The sequence below is a fragment of the Leopardus geoffroyi genome, chromosome C1, assembly GCF_018350155.1.
Source record: "Leopardus geoffroyi isolate Oge1 chromosome C1, O.geoffroyi_Oge1_pat1.0, whole genome shotgun sequence".
NCBI classification, from domain to species: domain Eukaryota; kingdom Metazoa; phylum Chordata; class Mammalia; order Carnivora; family Felidae; genus Leopardus; species Leopardus geoffroyi.
This window is the reverse complement of record NC_059328.1, coordinates 102,742,742-102,756,511: the sequence shown is the minus strand read 5'-3', so window position 1 is coordinate 102,756,511 and position 13,770 is coordinate 102,742,742. Positions and strand designations below refer to the sequence as shown.

The 13,770-nt window shown below is 45.3% G+C and overlaps 1 long non-coding RNA gene across 2 annotated transcripts in view; it reads right to left on the bottom strand.

The window, feature by feature from the left end:
• Positions 1–7,075: 7,075 nt before the first annotated feature.
• The window catches only part of LOC123598566, a 45,788-nt gene continuing 39,093 nt past the window's right edge, over positions 7,076–13,770 (bottom strand). For both annotated transcript variants that reach the window (XR_006712694.1, XR_006712696.1), the window contains one exon: positions 7,076–7,932. This is a non-coding gene — a long non-coding RNA (uncharacterized LOC123598566). The remainder of the gene's footprint in view (positions 7,933–13,770) is intronic.

Here is a 13,770-nt window from a genome sequence, read left to right as displayed (position 1 = left end):
AGAACTATTCGATTCTGTCAACTACGTGCATATTTAGTTTTGATATAAATAAAAATCAGCAATTTGTCTTTTTTCTTGTGCTGTATGAAAAAGGGAGGAGGTGAGACAGAGAATGTGCATTATTCCTAGCTGATAAGAAACCTGGGAAGGGAAAATGAAACTTTCTTGTTTCTTGGGTCCATCACCCCAGCAGGGCCATTGTCTTTCCATCTCCTGTGGAGGCAGGAAGAACAATTATGAATGGTTGGGAAATAAAGACTTAAAATATTTAAAAGAGCTATTGATGCCACACTGACCTGAAATCTGGGGCTGCCCGAGGAGAGCTTGGACCCAAGGAAATGATCCAAGGTAAATACAAAGAAAGGATGCTATCAAACTAAAAACCAAAACCAAGATTGCATTTAGGGGACTATTAATAGCACTAGAATGCCGTTGGAATAAATTCTTAATTGTATCTGGATATGAATTTCTCGAAATTTTACTTTGAATGCCTATTGCCTTAAAACCTACAATTAAGAAATATGGCTATTTTATAGTTTTAATAAAAATGCCCCCATCTAAAATAAAAATAAACAGGGGTGCCTGGGTGGCTCAGTCAGTTAAGTGTCCAACTGTTGATCTCGGCTCAGGTCATGATCTCTCAGTTCATGAGATGGAACCCCAAGTCTGGCTCTGCACTGACAGCATGGAGCCTGCTTGGGATTCTCTCTCTCTCTCTCTCTCTCTCTCTCCATGTCTTTCCCCCTCTGCCTCTCCCCCACTCATGCCCTCTAGAGAGGCTCATGCCTCTCTCAAAAATAAATAAAAATAAAACTAAAAGAAGTAAAATAAAAATAAACAAAGCAATTCTCCTTTTAGCTCTTGCCCCAGTTTTCTCTTCTCCTTCATCATGATACTTCTGAAAAGAATATATGCTAACTTCCTCCTCTTCCTTACTTCCTCCCTTCATGCTACTCGTTCACCCCAGCTTTCACTCTGTTTTTCACTAGCTTTCACTCTGACCATCTCAGAGGCCTCAGAGGACTTCTTGGCTGCCAAATCCTTTGGTCCTGTCTAGCCCTCATCCTTCTCTCTGCACCCCCCCCCCCCTCCGCCTCTGGCTGGGTCTCTCTTCTTTCTTGGTGTTCCTACCTCTCTTACCCTCTTTCTGACTGCCCTCTCCCCTGTGCCCCCTTCGACAGGACAGGCCTCCACAGAGATCCCTTGACTGTCTACGAGATCCGGTATCTGCCTAGGCTTCCAGCCTGAGGGGTGCCCTGTCCTGCTGGCTCCCCACACTCCCATTACACCCATGTTCCATTCAGTTCCTCTAAGACATCCAGCTCTTGTTGCCTTGGGGCCTATTCCTGCTACCTGGGACCCTCTTCCCTGCCCCACACCCCAGCCCTCCATCTGGCTATTTGCCACTTGACTTTCAGGTCTCAGCCTACTGTCATTTCCTCAGAGTGCCCCTCCCTAAGCACCTCCCTTCTCATCCCCAGCAAACCAAATCCACTCCCCCCCCCTTCTATCTTAGATATCATTTGTTTTCTCCTTCGAATGAATTACATAGTTCATAATGATAGGCTTTAGCTGTGTGTTTAGTTCCTTAAATATCTACCTTTTTTCCAGAATGTAAGTTGCATGAGGACAGGAACCATATGAGCCCTGCTTACCACTGTAGCCTTGGCATCAGCACAGTCCCAGGAACAGCAGAGGGTGTTTGTTGAATGAATGAATGAATGAATGAAGTGCTTTTTTCATGCCCGGCACCATAGCAAGCATCTACACGTCACCTCATTTTTATTCTCACAACAACCCTGTGAATAGGTACTATTATCAGGTCCATTTTCAGATAAGGAAACTGAAACTTGACTGAGTAATAATGCTCGAGATCTGACAGAAACACGAGAGTCAGAGCTAGAATTTGAAAATACAGTTCTCTGACTCTATGTGAGACTTAAAAATTTTTTTTTCATGTTTATTTATTTTTGAGAGAGAGAGAGAGAGAGAGAGAGAGAGAGAGAGAGAGACGGAGGGAGGGGCAGAGTGAGAGGGTCTGAAGCAGGCTCCAGGCTCTGAGCTGTCAGAACAGAGCCGGACGTGGGGCTGGAACTCATGAATTGTGAGATAATGACCTGAGCTGAAACCAAGAGTCAGATGCTTAACCAACTGAGCAACTCAGGCTCCCCAAGAATTCTTAATTACCATATCATAGCGCTTCCTGGTTGACAAAATTTCTGCGGTCACCGTCCCAAACTTCCCTCACACTTCCTCCCTCTTGTCTGTTTCTGGGCAGCTCTCTTCCTGGCAGCATGATGGTGCACGCATGGGGAGCTGACCTTGGAGGGGCTGGGTGGTCCTGGCAGCTTTCCCTTGCTAATACCTGTTTCTGAGAAGTACTCAGAAAACCCATGACGTAGGTAAACCATGATGATGGTCAATGTTCTCATAGCTCTCTTGCCCTTTCTAGAAGCTCTTTCTATCTCCTGTCTTCCCTGATGTCTTTGGGTTGCTCCCCAGGGGGTGCCCCACTCACGCCTTCTACCCTGCCTACATATGTCCTAGGCATCTTCCAGTTCCTTTCCCTGACAAAAATGTGCCTGTCCCAGAAAATGATCACCACAGAAAGGTAAGAGAGAGAGAGAGAAAAAAGATGAAATATTGCATAAATAGTTGTTATGGGTTGAACTGTGTTCTCTCTTGTATGTCTGGGTCCTAACTCCCAGTACCCTGGAATGTGACCTTATTTAGAAATAGTGGTGTTTGTAAATGTAATTATTCAAATAAGATGAGATCACAGTGGAGTAGGGTGGGTCCCTAATCCAATAGAACCGTTGTCCTTGTAAAAAGAATGTCATGTGGAGGGACAGGGATGCACGCAGAGAGAAGAGCATGAAGGCGGACATTGCAGTGATGCGGCCGAAGCCAAGGAACAACCAAGATGGTCAGAAAAAAAAACCACCAGAACCTAAGGGAGGGAACAGACTCTCCCTCACAGCCCTCAGAAGGAACAAATCCTTGCAACACCTTGATCTTAGACTTCTGGCCTCCAGAACTTGAAGAAACAAATTCCTGTTATTTAAGCCACTCGGTGGTACATTATTGTGTTGTGCATCCTTAGCAAACTAATAAAAGTAGCATAATCCCAATTTTGTAATACAAAACAAACCCCATATATGTTAACAATTATTCTCTCTTCCTCTCCCTCTCTCTCTCTCTCACACACACACACACAATCAAAGGAAGTATATAAAAAAGTTAACAGTTATTCTATTGGGAGGGTGGGTGATGGGTAATTTTGTTTTGTACCTTTCTCCACACCTTTGGGGATTGTCCCAATTCTCTTACAACTCTACAATATTATATATCATTCTATAGGCTTCCGTTTCCTCATCTGTAACTTGGGAATAGGCATACCAATCTTCCAGTCTTAAGGTGCCTGACATGCCTGAGTACTGGTCAGTTGGCATCCCTCAAGGAGGGAGAGCAGCTCCAAAGAAGTAAAGCAGGGCATAGCCTGCGCTCTCCTATTTAGCATCAGGGGATCACTCAGCTCTTACGAGAAGACATCGGCGTGGCTGCTAAGCAGGGCATGTGGGTGCGGTCAGCGTGGGTGTGGAGGGTGAGCTGGCATGAGGGAGCTGGCTGGACACCTTGGGTTTGGGAGGGTCAGCGAAGGAAAGCAAGAGAGGTTGGAAGGTTGATGGGAGAAAGATTGATTAAATGAGGACAACTTGGGGTGCCTGGGTGGCTCTGTCAGTTGGGCGTCTAACTCTTGGTTTCAGCTGAGGTCATGATCCTGGGGTTGTGGGGTCAAGCCCTGAGTGGGGCTCCATCTTGAGCAGGGAGCCTCCTTGGGGATTCTCTCTCTCTCGATCTCTCTCTCTCTCTCCTTCTACCTCTCTCCCCTGTTCATGGTCTCTTTCTCTCTCTCTCTAAAATAAAACAAAAGTTTTAAAAATGAGGACAACTTGGGGGCACCTGGGTGGCTCTGTTGGTTGAGCATCTGACTTCAGCTCAGGTCATGATCCCACGGATTGTGAGTTCGAGCCCCATGTCGGGCTCTGTGCTGACGGCTCAGAGCCTGGAGCCTGCTTCAGATTCTGTGTCCCTCTCTTGCTCTGCCCCTTTCCTGCTCATGCTCTGTCTGTCTCTCTCTCTCAAGAATACGTAAAACAGGGGCGCCTGGGTGGCGCAGTCGGTTAAACGTCCGACTTCAGCCAGGTCACGATCTCGCGGTCCGGGAGTTCGAGCCCCGCGTCAGGCTCTGGGCTGATGGCTCAGAGCCTGGAGCCTGTTTCCGATTCTGTGTCTCCCTCTCTCTCTGCCCCTCCCCCGTTCATACTCTGTCTCTCTCTGTCCCAAAAAATAAATAAACGTTGAAAAAAAAAATTAAAAAAAAAAAAAAAGAATACGTAAAACATTAAAAAAAAAAGATTTTGAAAATGAGGACAACTTAATCTGTTTGGGGTAACATTTCTTAGTTTGGGGTGAGGGTCTGATGGAGCAACTGAAAAGGAAAGAGGAACCATGATAAAGTAGAAAACACAGCCAAGGAAGCCAAATGATTCCCTCTGGTAGGAATAATGCCCTGCCTCTTCATTTCTTCCCTGAAAACCCTCCAGGAACAGAGCGGGTGATGTAACTTACTAGAACTTTCCACAGCCCATGGGAACGTGGTCTCTTCTGAGGAGCAGTGTTCCCTGAACATCCCTTTCCCTGACTATAGCTGTGATAAGGTGCTCTTTTCTGGAGACTGTTTAGGCAGGTGCTACCAAAACATTTAGCTCTGCCTGTGACTTATCTCAACAGGAGGGTTGTCTTGAATCTTCAATTGGCCATTTGTGACTTCAAATTAATCCTTGGTCTCCACAAATTCTGGGCTGCTTTGCTTCTTTGTCGTCAATTATGTCTTTTCTATCTGCATTTTATTCATTTTTTTAAATGTTTATTTATTTTTGACAGAGAGAGAGAGAGACAGAGCATGAGCGGGGGAAGGGCAGAGAGGGAGACACAGAATCCGAAGCAGGCTCCAGGCCCTGAGCTGTCAGCACAGAGCCCAACGCGAGGCTCAGACTCACAGACCGCGAGATCATGACCTGAGCCGAAGTCGGACGCTCAACCGACTGAGCCACCCAGGTGCCCCATCTGCATTTTAAATCCCGGTAACTTAGGGAAGAATTGATATCACAAATGATATTCATGATCCATTCATGATCCATTCATGAGAGGTCACTGATAGCTTTTGGCCCTCTTCTTCACCAATCTATATGTCTCTTTCATTTTATATCTGCTAGCTATGTAGCAACATTTAATATAATTGTAAGTAGTGAAAGGAAGAGAATACAAGAATTGCATGTAAATTATGATTCTGGCTATGTAAAAACAAATAAACACACACACACACACACACACACACACACAAGTATAAAGAAGACAAGTGTGGAAGAAAAAAACCCAAGTAATTAATAATGGTTATGTTATGAGTGCTAGGATTTTGGATTTTTTTTTACTTATTCTCTATTTCCTTAAACATTTTAATATAATGGAAAAATACCTTTATAATTAAGAAACAAACTTACAAAGATAAAGTAAGAGGCAGAACGAGTAGTAAAGTTTGGTAAAATAAATAAAACCGGTAAGCTAGTCATAGATAAGGTTTCCTAGAAGTAAATATACATAGCTCTTAGCTCGGTGTGTGTTAATTGATGGAGAACTATGACCACAGAAGGCTTATGGAAGACATTTAACCACATGTCACCCCTGTCTACTCCGAGAATGACCCAAAGGCAGAACCATATGAGACTTCAAATCTATTGGGCATTTGAGGAGATCTGGGGGAGGGGCTGGAAGTCCAGGCATATTAGAGATTCGGGAGCTTGTAGAAAGACTATGTAGACTTGACTAAACTTGGGGGTTTCCAGGAAGTGCTTCAAGCATGACATGGTGAGGCTCCGATACTGTTTATTTTTAGAAGTCCCGTTGAGAGGAGTATCTTTCACCTCTCACCAAATTAACTACGCTCCTTGGAACCGTGGACATCTTTCTGCTGTAGCAGCAACAGGATCAAAGCACGTGTTTAGAAAGAGAAGTGAAAAACACCAGATGTGAGCAAAACCACAAGGGGAATTTCAGACAGGCAGCACGCACCGGATTACCCAATTTGGAATGTGGCCCAGGTCCCAGGACAGGCGGACCCTCTGAGGATCAGGCTGGAGAGACAGAGGTTATTGGTCCTGATGTCAGCCAAATGCTGCTAACTTGACCTGTGACCTTGCTCAAGCCAGTGACTTCCTCCAAACCACTTTCACCGTCTGTAAGTGGAAGGCGTGGCTCATTTCCTCTCAGGAATAGCTCATGGAAACCATGCTAAAAACTAGAGGCATGATCTTGAAGACTGATGGTAAATTACATATGAGTACATAAATACCATGCCATAGAGACACTTACAGTGTATAGATACAAATATTTTGTGGGAAGGATATGTGTGAAAAAAAACCCATGAGATTAAAGATTGGGTCACATCAATTCATAGAATAAGTAATTAGAGGGGGTGTGACAGGATAGATATTTTTTCCCTCACCCATAGCTCTTTAGGTCTCCTGGTGTCACCCCAGATCTAGACTAAAGCATACTACCTAGTGTATGGTTAGTGCTGAATAACTATTAGTATAGAATAGAGCTTAAAAAAGGGTAGCGCTTAAGTTTCAAATTTCAGCTTTCTTTTTTTTTAAATTATTTATTTATGTATTTATTTTTAAAAATTTTTAAAAATGTTTATTCATTTTTGAGACAGAGCATGAACAGGGGAGGGGCAGAGAGACAGGGAGACACAGAATCCGAAGCAGGCTCCAGGCTCCAAGCTGTCACACAGAGCCCAACACAGGGCTCGAACCCATGGACCGCGAGATCATGACCTGAGCCGAAGTCGGATGCCCAACCGACTGAGCCACCCAGGTGCCCCTGTTTATTTATTTTTGAGAGAGAGAGACAGAATGTGAGCAGGGGAAGGGAAGAAAGAAAGAGAGGGAGACACAGAATCAAAACAGGCTTTGGGCTCTGAGCTGTTAGCACAGAACGTGGTGCAGGGCTCGAACCCACGAACTGTGAGACCATGACCTGAGTGAAAGTAGGACACTTAACCAACTGAGCCACCCAGGCACCCCTCAAATTCCAGCTTTCTTGACCACTTAGTTGTATAGCGTATAGTTGTGTAGCCTTGGCTAAGTTACTCCATAGTTTTGCATCTCAGCTTTCCTTGTATGCAAAGTGAAGATAATGCTCTACCTCGAAGACTTGTTGTGTAGATTCAATAAAGTAATATAACAAAAGAGCTTAGAAGAGGGCTGGGTGGGTAATGTGTGTTATTATTAACTCCCCAAACCTCCAGAATGGACTATAAAGCTCTCTGCATTTCTTCATTTTGTCTCAGTTTTCTCATCCAAATGTTTCCCACATTCTTCCTCCATTTAAGAATATTTCCTGTCTGTCTTATTCATCGATGTAGTTCACTGCTCCCACCAGACTTCAAACCAGCCTTACTCACTCCCCACAGAAGCCATTAATTTATTCTTATTCCTGCCAGCTTTGAGTCAGTCTCTAAGTTGACCCCCCAGTGAGAAATCTGTGAAGCATCACTGAGTCCTCTGCTCTCCCCCTCTTGGGCTTCTTACATAACAAGATGCTTTCTTAACCAGGGGAGATGTCCCACTAGGGATGACAAAGGATGCTTTAGTCCTCTTTAAGAAGAAGTTGTCAGCCACGGCCATCGCAGGGCAGAACAGGGAATCACCTTGGAATCACTGAGCATGGCTGTCTTCAGGAGTCATGGGTATAGTGAACCCCCCGAGACTCTTTGGTGAAAAGTTGTCACTGGAGAGGAAGAGGGATGTGGTACTGGGTCCAGGAAGGCAGATGCTGGAATTCATCCTAGTGCCACTCAGGAAGTGACTGCATATGAGAATGGAGAAAAGAAAAAATAACTTGACTAGCAAGGGTTATGATATTTTGGGCCATTAGAAGATGATGGGGGCACTGCTGAGTGTTGTGTTGGGGAGTCACTTTCGCTAGAGTGCCGATGTGAATGGCTTCTACTTGGCACACACAGAGTGGCAGAGAACTGAGCTATCATAGCCCTTCCCTGGACAATTTTGTCACCAGCTCTAGCATCATTCCTTCCCAAGAGTGTCCTTGCCTCCCACCAAAACCAAGTTTGAGTATGCTATCCCTGCTAATTGTTTTTATCACTGGCACCTTCCAGTCACTTAGCCTTTTTTTAAAATCCCTCCACCATATCATTCTCTAGGATGTTTTTACTACACGATCGTAGGGGTCCCGAAAGATGACTCAATTCTGGAGAAATGTTTGAGCCCCTATTATACAAGGCTAAATGCTAGGGAACACAAAGATAAGTAAATCATGGTTACTATTCTCAAGGAGCTGCTATCACATGATTTAGGTGGGTTTGCTAAGTGACACTTAATCCAGGGGTGGCCCAGGTTGCCCTAATTATCTTCCCTATTGGCCTGCCTTGTCCCTCTTCATTTATTTAACAAATATTTATTGAGCAATGACCATGTGCTAGGCACTGGGCTAGCCTTAGGATGCAGCAACAAATAAAACAAACACCACCCTCACCTCTAGAGAGCAAAACTACAATGTAAAAGAATCAGGCTCAACACCTGGTTGACTACCAAAGGAATAGGTAAGACTTAGGGTTCCCATCTCTCCTCTCCTAGAGTGGGGTGTGCTGGGCCATACTTCCCTCTCCCAGCCAGTATGCAGTGAAGTTACAGTTGAGACATGTTAAGTTCTTATTGGAGTCTGACTTCAGGAACACCTGGAATGAGGGAAGAAGACTAGAGTAGCTGGTTACTCCATGCCCTGGGCTCCTTCCTCACCAGCATTCTCATCATCTCTCTTCTCAGCAAGCAAGTACCTTTCACACTACTTCCTGGTAGATATGGGTTAGCGTCTTCCAAATAGATAAATGTGGGGTATCTTTGGTTTGCTAATGAACAGTCTTCAACAACTGAGGGGAAAGTCGATTGTATAAATACTAAGTTTCCAAGGAAGGATAAGTGAAGGGCTTCCAAGGAAATGTTTTTCTTATTTGAAGAGGCATGTAGAATGAAGGCAAGTATCAAATTGCTCCTGATGGCAATAAAACTACTTCTTATAATCTTAGGAGGGACAGCTAATGTAACAGTGACTGAGTAAGGGATGTAGTAAATCTCTTCAGGGCCTCTGACTCTTCAGAATAAGACCCCGAGGAATGACTCACTGTAATAGACTCAGCCAACTATTGATTAACTGTGCTCACAGAAGAGCGTAATATTAGAATAGAACGGAGCATTATAGATTGTGTTGGATTATCAAGACAAGCACAGAGTTTGGAATCAGATGGTCCTGGGTTCAAATTTCAACTCAGGTTCCTCTTTGCCACCTGGGCCTGAGGCAATTTGTTTATTATGTTTGCATAATACAGATAAAGTTCCTATGGAGTAGTTTTTTTTTTTAAAAGGACTAAATAAAGTGGCATAATCGAAGGCACTTGGCACAGAGTAGGCACTCTGTAAATGCTCCCTTTTCTTCTCCTTTTACAGATTAGGAGCCAAAGACTGAAGAACTGACCTAAGTGGCCTGAGCGCCCGCGATTAACCAAGGTCATGCCTAGACGAAAGCCCCCTGGCTTCCTGACTTCTCATCTAGCTGTCCTTCAGTTGCGTTCATAGTGGGAGTTGTGCAAAGATAATTGAAAACACATTTATCTCTGGTTTTCTAAAGCTTGAGGGGGATGACATTTTTAAAAAGTAGGTGGAGTGAGAGGTGTAAAAAGCGGATTTACTTTGGTGAGTTTACATTGCTTGAGCATACCCCACGTGGTAGAGGAAAATGAGTATAGCCAACATGGGATTAAAGATTGTGTTACATTAATCCACAAAGTAAAGATTCCACATATTCTTGAGTGAGGGGGGTGTGACAGGGTGTCTTTATTTTTTGTCCTCACCCACATAACCCTTTGGGTCTCCTTCAGGCCACCTCAGATATAGACTAGTTTTCAGAAGGTCCTACATAAACATTTCCTTCAGAGTTCTGAGCTTGCTAATGTGTGGATTTGGCAGACAAGTGCAAATTAAAGTAGTTATGCATGAAAAATCACTTGTAACCTGCAAATTACTTCAGTGTGGGATTGGTGCTCCACATGGTTGAATAGAAAGAGCCCTCAGGGGCGCCTGGGTGGCTCAGTCGGTTGAGCATCCAACTGTTGGTTTTGGCTCAGGTCATGGTCTAGAGGTTCGTGGGATTGAGCCCTGCGCTGGGTTCTGCACTGGGCTTTGCGCTGGCAGCTCAGAGCCTACTCGGGATTCTCTCTCTCCCTCTGTCTCTACCCCTCCCTCACTTGTGCAGGTGCTCTTTCTCTCACCCTCTCTCTCCAAATAAAGAAATGGACGTTAGACAGAAAGAAGGACAGAAAGAAAGACAGAAAGACAGAAGAAAGGAAGAAAGCAAGCCAGCAAGCGAGCAAGCAAGCTCTGGGCCAGGGATGGGATGCCCACCTTTCCTGCCACTGCCCTCCTAGTCAGGGGGACCCAGGAGGGGAAGCTAACTTCTCTGGGCATCTGTGTTGTCACCTGTAAAATACCATGAAGTATTGAATGCAAAACACGGACTACATTTTATTTCCCTTTATCCTTACAAGAACGCCATGTGGTAGATAGTACTGTCTCCATGTTATAGGTGAAGAAATAGAGGCATATTGTGATTTGCCCAATATCATTAAGCTAGTGAGTGGCAGAATCTGATAAAGTTGCATATTTGAACTCAGAATGGGCTTTTAACCTCCAAGACAGACTACCTATATTGAGAAGGGTAAAATGGATACTGAAGCTCAAAGCACTTTAATGAAGTATAAACAAATGTTTATTACAACATTTGGAGGGGATATGATCCCTAGGCGGTGCCTGTATTCAAGTCATTTTCAGCTCATTGACTTTCTTATTCATTGCTTCTCATCTGATCTGAGAGCATCAAACCACAGTTCTCCTCTCTCACCTCATTTGCTCTGGTGTCAGTTCTCCCTCCCACACTGGCTGCACTCAGGGGGAGCCTGGCCACTTCTTGCCAAGTGGGGGAGTGTAAGTGTAGGACGCCACTCTCACACACTCAGAAACACGTGCACAGATACCCGCACACAGAAACACACACATAGGTGCACATACCCACATATTCATACTAGTTTGTTGTACACATCCATGGTTTCAGAAACCAACAACTTAAGAATCTGTCATTATGATGGCTCTGCAGACACCAGGAATAAACCATTTCCCAGATTTGAGGTTTGGAGTGAGAAAATGGTGTGATAAAGTGATAGAAAGTGGAGACCCACATCCTAAGGAGAACATCAAAAGACTCAGACCCGTTGGCTTCAGTCCCAACCCTGAATTCTGCAATTTCTCTTAGCTCATTCAGCCTGCTGAAAGATGCTTATTCTCAGTGGGCAGTAAAGTTCAACACAAACTTGGTGTCTCTTCATGAACTGATTCTGAGCTTTCACTCAGTTTTCTGTGTATGTGTTCCAGGCAGTGGTGGTCATCAGACTGTAAACCTAGGAGGTTCAGGGTCACATCGATGGAATTCTCCCTTAAGCGGTTTGGCATTACATGCAATTAGCAGTTTCGTGATGACAACACTTTTCATTCTTGCTACTGCTTTTTGTTTGGTTTGCTCAGGAGACAGATACAAATGAATTTATTTATTTATTGCATATGCACTTATTGAATACCCTGGTGATACTCTCTCATTTTTGCATTAACCCTTAATGGTTACAAAGCATGTTCATGATTAGGATCACACTCAGACTTCCCAAGAATCCTTTGGGATAAAAATAATACCTACTTCATGATGTTTGTGAGGATTAAATGTAACAAACTGCAAAAAGCACTTAGCACTGGGGGCTGGGACACAGTAAACATTATTAAATGTTACTATTCGCATCACTATAGACATTATTAAATATCACTGGCCTATATTACTGATGAGGAACCATAGCCCAGAGAAGCTAAGTCACTTGCTCAGGTTGGAGAATTAGGCAGCAGAATTCAGTTAAGAATCTAAAACTCAAGGGGCGCCTGGGTGGCGCAGTCGGTTAAGCGTCCGGCTTCAGCCAGGTCACGATCTCGCGGTCCGGGAGTTCGAGCGCCGCGTCAGGCTCTGGGCTGATGGCTCGGAGCCTGGAGCCTGTTTCCGATTCTGTGTCTCCCTCTCTCTCTGCCCCTCCCCCGCTCATGCTCTGTCTCTCTCTGTCCCAAAAATAAATAAACGTTGAAAAAAAAAAAAAAAAGAATCTAAAACTCAAAACAAACAAACAACCCCCCAAAGAATCCAGATCTCCACTTTCCAAGACCATTTTAGAAAATTATCAGTTGAGATTGCAATCATGGAAGGAAGAAAGCAGGGCCTTAGCATACGTGACAGGTTTTATGGTTGGTGAGTAGGCAGAAGTGTTCAGGGACAAAGCACTGCTCAAGGGAGAGGGGGAGGCCCAGGTCACAGACCACAAGCGGCTGTACAATTCATTTTTGCTCCCACAAACGCTGTCTTCCCTCAGTGCCCTCACATATATTGTTCTCCTTCCCTCGCTGTCTTTCCCCTCTCCCCAGTCCTTCACCAGAACGTGGTGAAGTTCATGTTTCAAGGCTCAGCCGAAACATCTCTTCCAGGAGGCTTTCCTGAGCCCGGTCTGGGTTCGCACCTACTGATTTAGTCTTCTAAATCAGCACCCTGTCTCCTTTTAGGAATACTGGTCTAGCATCTGTCTTCCCAGCAAGGATGCAAGCCACGAGAAGTCATCAACTTTATCTTACTTGCTGGCTGATGTATCCTCGGCAGCTTTAAGGTGTATCTGGCAGCTTTGTTACCCGCAGAGCAGGTGCTGGCCAGCACAAAGATGCAGAGGAAGAAGACTAAGTGGAAAGACATGAACATGACCTTGAAATGCTTTTCCATTTTGCCACAGAATCACTGTGAGTGGTGTTGTTGGAAGAAGCGAGGAAGCCTAGAGCAGACAACTGGAAGAAACGAAGAAGGACTCCAACACACAAGAGAGGCATGGAAATCGTGTGTTCTTCCTGTAAAGCCCAGAGGTAGGCCCAGACTTCTGCAGACAAAGGAAAGGGGGCTGGGAAGGAGCCATTTCTCCCAAACTGCTGCCTTTGCTGCCTTTTGCTAGAAAAAAATCAGGAATCTCTGCTCTTCACAGATGACTGAGCAGGGAGTAAGTAGTCTAGGGATTACCGTGATAAACCTGCTGAGGGCAACAGGGAGGGAAGGAGGGCTTCCCCCGGTTGATTGGTTGATCTATTCGTGACTCTGTCATGTTGGCAGCAAAAAGCGGCGGTGGGACTTTTGGCAGGAAATGTCCAGCTCCGAGGGAGTCCTGATCATGCTGGGAGGTGGCTCCCCTCCCCTGACACCCCAGAGCCCCAGCCTTTTCCCCTCGGCACCCTCAGCGGCGGTGCCCAGACCATCTCTGGCGCCTCCTCCCAGGTTAGGGCAGCGCGGAGGGAGGATGCGGGGCGCAGCTTCAGCCAGGGCCATTCTGTTTACGTTCCCACCCCTCAGCCCTGGGAAGCCCCGGGTTCCCACACTCATTGAGGCAGGAAGGTCGCTGTGGACACCTCATCTGTCTAACTGCAGATAAGCAGCAGCTGCCGCGAGCACGTTGGGGGTCACCTCCCAGACTGCCCACCCTGGAACCACGCGGGAGGAGACCCCTGCCCGTGGCGC